The sequence below is a fragment of the Phocoena sinus genome, chromosome 8 (genome assembly GCF_008692025.1).
Source record: "Phocoena sinus isolate mPhoSin1 chromosome 8, mPhoSin1.pri, whole genome shotgun sequence".
Taxonomy (NCBI): Eukaryota; Metazoa; Chordata; class Mammalia; order Artiodactyla; family Phocoenidae; genus Phocoena; species Phocoena sinus.
The window spans coordinates 33630951-33645285 of NC_045770.1; the positions used below are offsets into that span (position 1 = coordinate 33630951).

Below are 14335 nucleotides of genomic sequence, written 5' to 3' on the forward strand. Positions count from 1 at the left end.
AGTTTAAAGAAATCTTAGCAACAGTTCCATGGAGTGAGAACCTATTTAAATGAATAAACATTTTAAAAAACTGTCAAGAATGAACCTCTCTGCAAACTGCAAAATATATAGATACCTGGTGAGGCTTTTTCAAATGCAAAACTATTAAAAGAATAAATGTGTCAAAGGAATAAATTTCCCCTTCACGGCACCAAACCACAAAACATGTAGTTGAAAGGGAATATATTCAAATGAAGAACTGTTAAATGAAGAAAACTATTAAAAGAAATCTTTTTCTAGGCTATGAGCCTGCATTAGCAATTTTACACTTCAACATTGCCTTTATATCCCAGCATATAGTTTTAAAAAAAATATTGATATACTCATAAACAATAAATTCACTCCCATTTATTACCTACGTGGAGTGGAAGGCTGTTAATTACTGGTAGATATTAACACAGCATTTTATATACTGGAAAAACTGATGCAGAATTTATATGCTACTAGAAGGGAATAAAACAATTCTTCTTGAACCACGGAGGTGGGAGAGAACACTATCATTGCCTCCATTGAACTAGATGATATTTATTCACCAGGTCCAAATTTCATTTCCTTGACACTTTCCTCCGTGAACATGAGTTCTTGTTTTTCTCATGCACACGTAGAAGGATATATACAGAAGCCGTTACCAATCATTCTTTTTTCACAGTTACATACACATTAAGGATTATTCATATGTGGAGTTCACTCTCATGAATTCTCTCAGAATTACATGGAATTGGATAACTCTTTGTCTCTCAGTCGGGAAATCAAAAGGAATTCAACTAAGAAGAATGATGGTATTAGAGCAATAACAGTGAATATGCCCTAATTTATATGAAGAGCAGGCAGATGATTTAACTTGAGTTTTTACTAGTAGTCATAAGTTATCACTGCATGTAACAATCTATGACACATCAGTCTGCCTTGACACCATGTCTCAAAACCACTGTTATAGAGTAGTAGTTTTAAATTCATTTTCTGGTATATGGTATGAGTAAAGCACACAGGAGGAAAACTGGTTTAACTGTATGTGTAAAAGGGTAGGGCTACACATTTCCAAATATACCCTCAGTGGCTAATCTCAGAGTTCCGAATATTGTGACCATGAGTGCATGGTCAGATAAATAGTAGAAGCAAGTTAATTTGTTGATATGGTGCCACTATGGTTTCTCTTAGTACCATTTGTTTGTAAAATATAAAAAGTTATGCACACAAATATGCTTCACATTCATCACTGACAATAATTAACAGGTAAATAATATTACAAGTAATATCTACCACAACCACATACTTCATCTGCTACATTGGAATTGCTAGTTTATACCCTAAATGTAGGAATTTGAATATTTTTCTTTGAAGATACCCTCCCTATGATCATGGATTTTGTGGAAAGACTAGGCACTGAACATCCTTTTCTATTTTACTCAGCCCTCAAACATCATCTAAAAAGAGGATGCTTGGAACCTCTAGCTTAGGGTTGGAGAGTAGGCTATAGGCTATCTTGTGAGCATCTCTCTCTTGAAGCTTATTAAAGAAGTATGAGTAGAATGAAATTCAAGTGATGATTTGAGGTCAAATCTTTCTTCTGGAGCTTTGGTAGTATTGTTCCATAGTCTAATAGTGTTTTTATTTTTTAAAAAGAATATTTAGAGTTTTCAAAAGTTTTAACTTTGTGAGTAAAAAAATTGAAAAGAAACTAATGAAAAATGTGGTGAAAATTTCCACTTTGAGGAACCAAGAAAGCAAAATTTAATTTGCTTCTGTGTGAGTTACTTCCATATCAAATTATCCATAAATGACCTAGATTCTGTAAAATTTCTTTTATCATTTGAAATTAGTCTTTGAAGTCTTCCTACTGCTACTAATTCCTTTTAAGAAGATAAAATAAATAAATATAAATAAAGAAAATAAAATAATGTAAATAAAGATCATCCAATTTTAATGTATAATAAATGACACAAAAGAGGCACTATAGTTCATTGAGTTTTAATAGTATATGTGTATAAGCACCAACTGTTCTTTTTTAAGAAAGGCTTACTAGATATAATAGGAAATACTAACAGAAAACTTAAGGCTTTAAAGACGTGGAAATAACCTAAATGTCCATGGATCAATGAATAAAGAAAATGTGGTGTATTATACAATGGAATACTATTCAGCCATACAAAGAAGGGAACCCTGCCATTTGAGACAACATGGGTGGACATCAGCGTGCTTATACTAAGTGAAATAAGCTGGACAGGGAAAGACAAATACTTTATGATCTGACTTATATGTGAAATCTAAAAATATGGAACTGGTAGGAACAGAGAACAGATTGGTGATTGCCAGAGGTGGGAATGAAGGGTGGGGGAAATGGGGAAATGTGGTCAAAAGGTATGAATTTCCAGATATAAGATAAATAAGTTCTAGGGATATAATATACAACATGGTGACTATAGATAACAATACTGTTTTCATATAGTTGAACGTTGCTAAGAGAGAAGATGTTAAAAGTTCTCATCACAAGGAAGAAAATGTACTTGTGTGAGGTGATGGATGTTAACTAAACTTGTGGTAATCATTTTGCAGTATATAAATATATCAACTCATTATGTTGTTCACCTTAAACTAATACAGTATTATATGTCAATTATATCTCAATAAAACTGGACAAACAAACAAACAAACAAAAAAGAAAACCTAAGTCTTTAATAGATGCAACTCAGGCATTGTGCTTTGCTGTCAGAATCACAAGGTTTGAATTCAGTGCTCTAATTCTAATTGGCTTAAATTTCCTAATTACATGCAGATGATCAGTGGAACCCATGCTCATTGGTTTCCTTTTCAAGTTGATTGTTCACAGTTATTATCTCTGCAGTCAACACTGATTTTAATTATATCCTTTTATTTTTAAAACAACATATTCATGATATGTAGAGGTTTCATGATATTCATGATATGTAGAGGTTTCACTTAATTGTTCAGAGCTCTTCTATTGTAAAAGTTCTATAATTCTTGTTAGAAGCATAAAATTAATATAATCAAACATGTAATAAATGCTTTCATTGAGTTCAGAGAAATACATATTTACCTAAACCCAAATTTATTTTCAATATAATTATTGAAAATCTGATTTAGAATTAAGCAGCTAGATGCTTTTCTCCCTCCATTGGCTACTGATCAATGCCATGAGCTTATTAGCTTAGAGAATCAAGTTTACATGTATGGTTAATGAGTTAAACTCTTATTCATCAGAATTTCTTTTGAACATTAGTCTTCCATGAAGGAATAACATGATTAATACTTTTACAACAATCTATAAATGTCTTGCTGTTTTAGTGCCTTATCTGGCATGTTGAAATGTAGACTCTTGTCCCTTTTTATCTTATACATTTGGTTGTAAATGCTCAGAGTGACTAAAATATAGTGTACTACCTTAGTTTAAGCGTGCATGAATTTAAGTTTGAGTCTCAAAGAACTCTTCCTAATTGTAATAGTCTGAAAGAAGTCAATCACACTAAAAACATGCTTTAATTAGCATTCAACTAAACAAAAGAATACAGGATGAAATCGTTTACCAATCTCTCTTTTTTTCCCTGAAAAATTTCCAAATCTATTACAGTAGATGTTTACATAGCTCATTAAATAATACAGATTTACTAGAGACCTGGGAGCAGTCACATAATTTAGGAGGAAATCCAGCAACTGGCTTGGGCAGAAAAGTGCAAAAGAATGGAAGGAGGGAGTGGAGGTTGATAATATAGTGAAGGTGGGAGTCAGGAGAGAAATTAAAAAAAAAATTCCTACCCGAATTGAAGTATGTAACATACAAATATTTCAGTTAACTGATTATCATCTAAGCTCACTTTATAAAAAGAGTTAAATAGCTTCCAAAATTAAAAAAATTAATACTAGTCGTGTTTCCTAAAGAGTTCAGATAATGCTGTTATTCCTATCAATAGGGTAGCTAAGGTGGTGTGTGTAAGTGGTAAAAGTATTCTTCTGGGACTGAGAAAGATCTGGGCTTGAATCTCAGTTCTACCATTCTAGCTGATGGGTTGAAAATATCTCTTAACCACTTTGTCCTTTAGTTGTCTCACGGAGATAATAATAGTACCTACTTTTTAAGGTTTTCATAATTATGTATCACAGTGCCTGGAACTGTAATTTATAACTATTACCTAGTGTTATTATCTACTTCAAAAAGAAAATGTAGTTGTCTTCTATGATAAACACTAAGTTCAGTAGGAATCTATAAACATGTGATCTTGAAATAGACTTCTTTTGGAAATCTGGATAATACAGTTTCGACAGTACCATGGGAATTGTGCTTTCAGTTTTGGCTCAGCTTGTTTTAATTTGAAAACCTAGGCAATATATCATTTTTGATTTACAACTTTCATTGCTAGGATATTTCAGAGAATGCAAGATTTCTCTGATATATGAACCTTCCCATAAATAGCAATAGTCAGGACCACAGGAGGTACGTATAGACAATAAAAGGTGTTTCCATTCACTCATTTTCTCTGAACTTTATTCCACAAAGAAGTAGAAGCAGAGGATAGGCATAATAATCTTTGAGCAAAATTTGTTGGAACGTGTGGTAAAATGAAGAGAAAGAAAAAGGCAAGAGGAAGAAGGGAGGGGTGGGAGGAAGATAACTTGGGAGTCATCACATTTGGTTTAAGATTAGAATTCCAACTCTGCCACTTACTTATTAGATAACCTTGTACAAGTTTTTAACTCTCTTATTCTGTTTCTCATTTGTAAGATGGGGATAAGCCTGCTTGCTTTAGAGGGTTGATGTGAGAATTAAATGCTATGATGAAAGGCAAGGGCTTAGTATAGGGCTTGAAATATGGTTCATGATTTATGACTGGTATATGGCATTATAGGGACTAGGAAGATGGGAAAAGTCTAACTTGAGTGTCTCACATTTACTCCTGGGTTGATAACCTCTCATTACCCTTTTGTCTTTCATGCTCAAGTCTTCTACTGCTCATCCCTCATCTTGCTATTAATCAGAAAGGGGCATGCCTAGCAATTAACCCTGTTTCATTTAGAAGGGCATTTGTTAAAGTTACCATCTCTGTTTGCAAAGTGTCTCTGAAACTGAAGATATATTTCTTGAATATATTTTGCAGAAAAGGCTTTCCTGGACCAAAGTGGTTTCATGATTTAAAATACTGTCTGCTGTATGAGCCATACTATTATCTTCTTTTTTCCTAATTATTGAGATTTGGTCTTAGAGGTCTGTTTCTTGCTATGACTTTTGTCTGCTCTTAATGTTACTAAGAACAATTTCTTTTATTTAATATAATTAAGTGACTCATTGAGTTGAAGAAAGTTATAATGTTCATTTAATAGTATTTTCTTTTAGAGATTCCCAATTATTTCAGTTGACTGCTTTACATTTTTTATATCATACATATTTTTTAGAAGCGTAGACTAGAAAGACCTTTAAAAACCCCACAGCTTTATGCCTTTTCTCTGCACACACCAGTGTCTGACAATAGTATGTAGATTTTTTAATTGCCCCCTATAAATAATTCTGCCTGAGTCTCATTTGGTCTGGCCTTCAAAGCTCCATTAAATGCCATTTACAAGGCCAACCCACATGCCCCTGAGAAAACTAATTCAGCCCCATCTTATAATAGTATTTTATTGTGTTCTTTCCATAACTTTTGAACTCAGTGAAGTTTCCTAAGTAATTATCATGGGCAAGAACTGTGAATATACAAATATGAACAAAGCAAGATCTTTTCAGAAGTAGGAAGGTAACGTACAGGGAAAGAAACTGTAGTAGGAAGTTTAATGAGTCTTTTCTGGACTTGGGATGAGACACATGTAACTTCAGATGCTAAAATGAGGTTGGCTAGACAAAACCACAGAACTACTAGGAAATAGAGAAAACCAATTTCATGACCCTTTCCCATTACCCCCCTCCAGCCATATATATATAAAAAAGCAGTGTTTTGGAAGAAGGCTGTCAGCTTAGTAGATGGATGTGCTGTGGCATATCCCTCCATCCCCAGCTGTCTCTAGGAGCAAAGTGGGAGTATCATTTCCCCCTCAAGCTAAGTGACAAGAGAAGCAAAACAGTTGATGAGGAGAGTACAGATGCTTACCTCTCACATCCTGGCTGGATGCTGTTGAGCTTCAGAATTATGTAAGATGGCTCAGCCCTGCACTATGCTACTAGAGCAGAGACCAAAATAGTTCTTGAGAACATATGGCATTTCTAGAGTTTGGCAGGTCAGAAATGCGAAATGATTATCATGGGCAAAGCAGACACTGTGGAAGGTAGGTTTGAATAAGCCTGTTGGTATCACAGTCAATGAAGTTGCCTGCTAGGAGATAGAATAGTCTCTTAAGAACCCAATGTACTCCGAGAATGAAAGAAGCAGAATGTGGACAAATGCCATCTCCTGGAGCACTCAACATTTATGTGAGAACAACAAATTACAACACGTGAAGTCATTTTTCATTTTCTTCTTTTCTGACCTGGGAAGTGACCAGAATAGCAGTTGGAAGGTCAGGGAGGAAGTAGAAAGAAGAAAGAAAAGACAAATTGTAACCCTTGAGTCAAGGCTGTGCTGGGATGGAGGGACAGAAACATGGGACTGGATATGAGATGAAAGTGTTTATTAAGTTAATATAGAATTTTGTTGTTGTTACTTTTTGGGTACTAGATGTTTATTTCAGACTCTTTTGTCACCGAGGTCAATAAACAATCAAAAGGTTACACATATCTATTGTATTCCAAGACAAATCTTTGCAGGAAAAAAATGTACTATTTCAGCTCTACCTGGAGCTATACACATGAGATATAGATATTCAGTTTCATAACTCCCTAGTTTCAAATAGACCATTAAGTATTTAAAAAGAAAAAAAAGAAATAAAAGAAGCACACACAAACCACTAGTTATACTTGAATGGCTAATACATAGGGTAGTTTGAAAATATTGAGAATAACCTCTTCTCTATTTTATTTACTTATTTATTTAATTTTTTAAACATCTTTATTGGGGTATAATTGCTTCACAATGGTGTGTTAGTTTCTGCTTTATAACAAAGTGAAGCAGTTATGCATATACATATGTTCCCATATCTCTTTCCTCTTGCATCTCCCTCCCTCCCACCCTCCCTATCCCACCCCTCTAGGTTGTCACAAAGCACCGAGCTGATCTCCCTGTGCTATGCGGCTGCTTCCCACTAGCTATCTATTTTACGTTTGGTAGTGAATATATGTCCATGCCACTCTCTTACTTGGTCACAGCTTACCCTTCCCCCTCCCCATATTCTCAAGTCCATTCTCTAGTAGGCCTGTGCCTTTATTCCCGTCTTGCCCCTAGGTTCTTCATGACTCTTTATTTTTCCCCTTAGATTCCATAATATGTGATAGCATATGGTGTTTGTTTTTCTTTTTCTGACTTACTTCACTCTGTATGACAGACTCTAGGTTCATCAACCTCACTACAAATAACACAAATTCCTTTCTTTTTATGGCTGAGTAATATTCCATTGTATATATTGCCACACCTTCTTTATCCATTCATCTGTTGATGGACACTTAGGTTGCTTCCATGTCCTGGCTATTGTAAATAGAGCTGCAATGAATATTTTGGTACATGACTCTTTTGAATTATGGTTTTCTCAGGGTATATGCCTAGTAGTGGGATTGCTGGGTCATATTGTAGTTCTATTTATAGTTTTTTAAGGAACCTCCATACTGTTCTCCATAGTGGCTGTATCAATTAACATTCCCACCAACAGTGCAAGAGGGTTCCCTTTTCCCCACACCCTCTCCAGCATTTATGGTTTGTAGATTTTTTGAGGATGGCCATTCTGACCGGTGTGAGATGATATCTCATTGTGCTTTTGATTTGCCTTTCTCTAATGATTAATGATGTTAAGCATCCTTTCATGTGTTTGTTGGCAAGCTGTATATATTCTTTGGAGAAGCGTCTAATTAGGTCTTCTGCCCATTTTTGGATTGGGCTGTTTGTTTTTTTGATATTGAGCTTCATGAGCTGCTTGTAAATTTTGGAGATTAATCCTTTGTCAGTTGCTTCATTTGCAAATATTTTCTCCCATTCTGAGGGTTGTCTTTTCGTCTTGTTTATGGTTTCCTTTGCTGTGCAAAAACTTTTAAGTTTCATTAGGTCCTATTTGTTTATTTTTGTTTTATTTCCATTTCTCTAGGAGGTGGGTCAAAAAGGATCCTGCTGTGATTTATATCATAGAATCTTCTGCCTATGTTTTCCTCTAAGAGTTTGGTAGTGTCTGGCATTACATTTACGTCTTTAATCCATTTTGAGTTTATTTTTGTGTATGGTGTTAGGGAGTGTCCTAATTTCATACTTCTACATATACCTGTCCAGTTTTCCCTGCACTACTTATTAAAGTGGCTCTCTTTTCTCAAGTGTATATTCTTGCCACCTTTATCAAATATAAGTTGACCATAGGTGCATGGGTTTATCTGTGGGCTTTCTATCCAGTTCCATTGATCTATACTTCTGTTTTTATGCCAGTACCAAACTGTCTTGATTACTGTAGTTTTGTAGTATGGTCTGAAGTCAGGGAGCCTGATTCCTCCTGCTCCATTTTTCTTTCTCAAGATTGTTTTGGCTATTTGGGATCTTGTGCATTTCCATACAAATTGTGAAATTTTTTGTCCTAGTTCTGTGAAAAATGCCAGTGGTAGTTTGATAGGGATTGCATTGAATCTGTAGTTTGCTTTGGGTAGTAGAGTCATTTTCACAATGTTGATTCTTGCAATCCAAGAACATGGTATATCTCTCTATCTATTTGTATCATCTTTAATTTCTTTCATCAGTGTCTTATAAATTTCTGCATACACCTCTTTTTTCTCCTTAGGTAGGGTTATTCCTAGATATTTTATTCTTTTTGTTACAATGGTAAATGAGAGTGTTTTCTTGATTTCACTTTCAGATTTTTCATCATTAGTGTATAGGAATGCCAGAGGTTTCTGTGCACTAATTTTGTATCCTGCAACTTTACCAAATTCATTGATTAGCTCTAGTAGTTTTCTGGTAGCATCTTTAGGATTCTCTATGTATAGTATCATGTCATCTGCAAACAGTGACGGCTTTACTTCTTTTCCAATTTGGATTCCTTTTATTTCTTTTTCTTCTCTGATTGCTGTTGTTAAAACTTCCAAAACTATTTTGAATAACAGTGGTGAGAGTGGGCAACCTTGTCTTGTTACTGATCTTAGAGAAAATGGTTTCAGTTTTTCACAATTGAGAATGATGTTGGCTATGGGTTTGTCGTCATATATGGCCTTTATTATGTTGAGAAAAGTTCCCTCTATGCCTACTTTCTGCAGGATTTTTATCATAAATGGGTGTTGAATTTTGTTGAAATCTTTCTCTGCATTGATGGAGATGATCATATGGATTTTCTCCTTCAATTTGTCAATACGGTGTATCATATTGATTGATTTACATATATTGAAGAATCCTTGCATTCCTGGGATAAACCCCACTTGATCATGGCGTATGATCCTTTATTGTGCTGTTGGATTCTGTTTGCTAGTATTTTGTTGAGGATTTTTGAATCTATGTTCATCAGTGATATTGGCCTGTAATTTTCTTTCTTTGTGATATCTTTGTCTGGTTTTGGTATCAGGGTGATTGTGGCCTCGTAGAATGAGTTTGGAAGTGTTCCTCCCTCTGCTATATTTTGGAAGAGTTTTAGAAGGATAGATATTAGCTCTTCTCTAAATGTTCGATAGAATTCGCTTGTGAAGCCATCTGGTCTTGAGCTCTTGTTTGTTGGAAGATTGTAATCACAGTTTCAATTTCAATGTTTTTGATTGGTCTGTTCATATTTTCTATTTCTTCCTGGTTCAGTCTCAGAAGGTTGTGCATTTCTAAGAATTTGCCCATTTTTTCCATGTTGTCCATTTTATTGGCATAGAGTTGCTTGTAGTAATCTCTCATGCTCTTTTGTATTTCTGCAGTGTCAGTTGTTTCTTCTCCTTTTTCATTTCTAATTCTATTGATTTGAGTCTTCTCCCTTTTTTTTTTGATGAGTCTGGCTAATGGTTTATCAATTTTGTTTACTTTCTCAAAGAACCAGCTTTTAGCTTTATTGATCTTTGCTATCACTTCCTTCATTTCTTTTACATTTATTTCTGATCTGATCTTTATGATTTCTTTCCTTCTGCTAACTTTGGGGTTTTTTTGTTCTTTCTCTAATTGCTTTAGGTGTATGGTTAGGTTGTTTATTTGAGATGTTTCTTGTTTCTTAAGGCAGGAGTGTATTGCTATAAACTTCCCGCTTAGAACAGCTTTTGTTGCATCCCATAGGTTTTGGGTCTTAGTGTTTTCATTGTCATTTGTTTCTAGGTATTTTTTGATTTCCTCTTTGATTTCTTCAGTGATCCCTTGGTTATTTAGTATTGTATTGATTAGCCTCTGTGTGTTTGTATTTTTTACAGAGTTTTTCCTTTTATTGACATCTAGTCTCATAGCGTTGTGGTCAGAAAAGATACTTGATACAATTTTCATTTTCTTATATTTACCAAGGCTGATTTGTGACCCAGGATATGATCTGACATGGAGAATGTGTCATGAGCACTTCAGAAGAAAGTGTATTCTGTTTTTTTTTGGATGGAATGTCCTATAAATATCAATTAATTCCATTTTATTTAATATATAATTTAAAGCTTGTGTTTCCTTATTTATTTTCATTTTGGATGATCTGTCCATTAGTGACTGTGGGGTGTTAAAGTCCCTTACCATGAATGTGTTACTATCGATTTCTCCTTTTATGGCTGTTAGCATTTGCGTTATGTATTGAGGTGTTCCTATGTTGTGTGCGTAAATATTTACAATTGTTATATCTCCTTGGATCAATCCCTTGACCATTATGTAGTGTCCTTCTTTGCCCCTTGTAATACTCTTTATTTTAAAGTCTATTGCGTCTGATATGAAAATTGCTATTCCAGCTTTCTTTTGATTTCCATTTGCATGGAATATCTTTTTCCATCCCCTCACTTTCAGTCTGTATGTGTCCCTATGTCTGAAGTGGGTCTCTTGTAGGCAGCATATATATGGGTCTTGTTTTTGTATCCATTTAGCCAGTTTATGTCTTTTGGTTGGAGCATTTAATCCATTTACATTTAAGGTAATTATCGATATGTATGTTACTATTCCCGTTTTCATAATCCTTTTGGATTTGTTATCATAGGTCTTTTTCTTGTCTTGTGTTTCCTGCCTAGAGAAGTTCCTTTAGCATTTGTTGTAAAGCTGGTTTGGTGGTGCCGTATTCTCTTAGCTTTTGCTTTTCTGTAAAGGTTTTAATTTCTCCGTCAAATCTGAATGAGATCCTTGCTGGGTAGAGTAATCCTGGTTGTAGATATTTCTCCTTCAACACTTTATATATGTCCTGCCACTTCCTTCTGGCTTGCAGAGTTTCTGCTGAAGGATCACCTGTTAACCTTATGGGGATTACCTTGTGTGTTATTTGCTGTTTTTCCCTTGCTGCTTTTAATATTTTTTCTTTGTATTTAATTTTTGATAGTTTGATTAATATGTGTCTTGGAGTATTGCTCCTTGGATTTATCCTCTGTGGGACTCTCTTTGCTTCCTAGGCTTGATTAACTATTTCCTTCCCCATATTAGGGAAGTTTTCAACTATAATCTCTTCAAATAGTTTCTCAGTCCCTTTCTTTATCTCTTCTTCTTCTAGGACCCCTATAATTCGAATGTTGGTGAGTTTAATGCTGTCCCAGAAGTCTCTGAGACTGCCCTCAGTTCTTTTCATTCTTTTTTCTTTATTCTGCTCTGCAGTAGCTATTTCCAGTATTTTATCTGCCAGGTCACTTATCCGTTCTTCTGCCTCAGTTATTCTGCTATTGATCCCTTCTAGGGAATTTTTAATTTCATTTATTGTGTTGTTCATCAGTGTTTGTTTGCTCGTTAGTTTTTCTAGGTCCTTGTTAAACGTTTCTTGTATTTTCTCTATTCTATTTCCAGGATTTTGGATCATCTTTACTATCTTTACTCTGATTTCTATTTTAGGTAGACTGCTTATTTCCTTTTCATTTGTTAGGTCTGGTGGGTTTTTACCTTGCTCCTTCATCTGCTGTGTGTTTTTCTGTCTTCTCATTTTGCTTAACTTACTGTGTTTGGAGTCTCCTTTTCGCAGGCTGCAGGTTCGTAGCTCCTGTTGTTTCTGGTGTCTGTCCCCAGTGGCTAAGGTTGGTTCAGTGTGCTGTGTAGGCCTCCTGGTGGAGGGGACTAGTGCCTGTGTTCTGGTGGATGAGGCTGGATCTTGTCTTTCTGGTTGGCAGGACTGTATCTGGTGGTTTTTTTTGGGGTGTCTGTGGCCTTATTATGATTTTAGGCAGCCTCTCTGCTAATGGATGGGTTTGTGTTCCTGTTTTGCTAGTTGTTTGGCATAGGGTGTCCTGCACTGTAGCTTGCTGGTCGTTGAGTGAAGCTGGGTCTTGGCATTGAGATGTAGATCTCTGGGAGATTTTTGCCATTTGATATTACATGGAGCTGGGAGGTCTGTTGTGGACCAGTGTCCTGAAGTTGGCTCACCCACCCCAGAGGCACAGCCCTGACACCTGGCTGGAGCACCAAGAGCCTTTCATTCCGCATTCCACATGGCTCAGAATAAAAGGGAGAACAAATAGAAAGAAAGAAAGATAATCAAATAAAATAAAATAAAGTTATTAAAATAAAAAAAGTAATTATTAAGAAAAAAGTTTGAAAAGTAAAAAAAAAAAGAAAAAGAAAAAAAAAATCCAAAAACGGACAGACAGAACCCTAAGACAAATGGTAAAATCAAAGCTATGCAGAGAAAATCACACACAGAAGCATACACATACACACTCACAAAAAGAGAAAAAGGGAAAAAAAGTATATATCTTGCCACCAAAGTCCACCTCCTCAATTTGGGATGAATCGTTGTCTATTCAGATATTCCACAGATGCAGGTACATCAAGTTGATTGTGGAGATTTAATCCGCTGCTCCTGAGGCTGCTGGGAGAGATTTCCCTTTCTCTTCTTTGTTCGCACAACTCCCGGGGCTCAGCTTTGGAGTTGGCCCCGCCTCTGCGTGTAGGTCGCTTGAGGGCGCCTCTGTCCTTCGCTCAGACAGGACGGGATTAAAGTAGCAGCTCATTCGGGGGCTCTGGCTCACTCAGGCCGGAGAGAGGGAGGGGCACGGATGGGGGTAAGCCTGCGGCGGCAGAGGCCAGTATGACGTTGCTACAGCCCGAGGTGCGGTATGTGTTCTCCCAGGGAAGTTGTCCCTGGATCATGGGACCCTGGCAGTGGTGGGCTGCACAGGTTCCCAGGAGGGGAGGTGGGGATAGTGACCTGTGCTCGCACACAGGCTTCTTGGTGGCTGCAGCAGCAGTCTCAGCGTCCCATGCCCGTCTCTGGGCTCCGCGCTGATAGCCGCGTCCCGCGCCCGTCTCTGGAGCTCCTTTAAGCGGCGCTCTTAATCCCCTCTTCTCGGGCACCAGGAAACAAAGAGGGAAGAAAGTCTCTTGTCTCTTTGGTAGGTCCAGACTTTTTCCCGGACTCCCTCCCGGCTGGCTATGGCGCACTAACCCCTTCAGGCTGTGTTCATGCAGCCAACCCCAGTTCTCTCCCTGCGATCCGACCGAAGCCTCAGCTCCCAGCCCTGCCCGCCCCGGCGGGTGAGCAGACAAGCTTCTCGGGCTGGTGAGTGCTGGTCGGCACAGATCCTCTGTGCGGGAATGTCTCCGCTCTGCCCTCCGCCCCCCTGTTGCTGCGCTCTCCGCCCTGGCTCCGGAGCTGACCCTCTCAGCCACCGGCAGTCTCCGCCTGGGGGGGCTTCCTAGTGTGTGGAAACCTTTCCTCCTTCACAGCTCCCTCCCACTGATGCAGGTCCTGTCCCTATTCTTTTGTCCCTGTGTTTTCTTTTTTCTTTTGCCCTACCCAGGTACATGGGGAATTTCTTGCCTTTTGGGAAGTCTGAGGTCTTCTGCCAGCATTCAGTAGGTGTTCTGTACGAGCTGTTCCACATGTAGATGTATTTCTGATGTATTTGTGTAGAGGAAGGTGATCTCCACATCTTACTCTTCCGTCATCTTGAATCTCCTCCCCAGTATAGAATTTTTTAATAGTTGAAAATGAAACTGTCCTAGTACCTAAAAGAGCTTTGGATATAGTTGAGGCTGAAGCCAGAGATGAGATGGAACATACTGGAGAACAATGGTGGGAGAAGAATTAAGCTCTTATGTTTAAACTCTGTGTATTTCAGTCTGCTCAGTAAACCCGTTACCTAACTGTAACATAATATAGTACAGAAAGTGCTAAG

General features: G+C 37.1%; 1 protein-coding gene across 1 annotated transcript in view; it reads right to left on the reverse strand.

The window, feature by feature from the left end:
* The window catches only part of CNTN5 (contactin 5), a 1462970-nt gene that overhangs the window by 53297 nt on the left and 1395338 nt on the right, over window positions 1-14335 (reverse strand). The window lies entirely within an intron of this gene.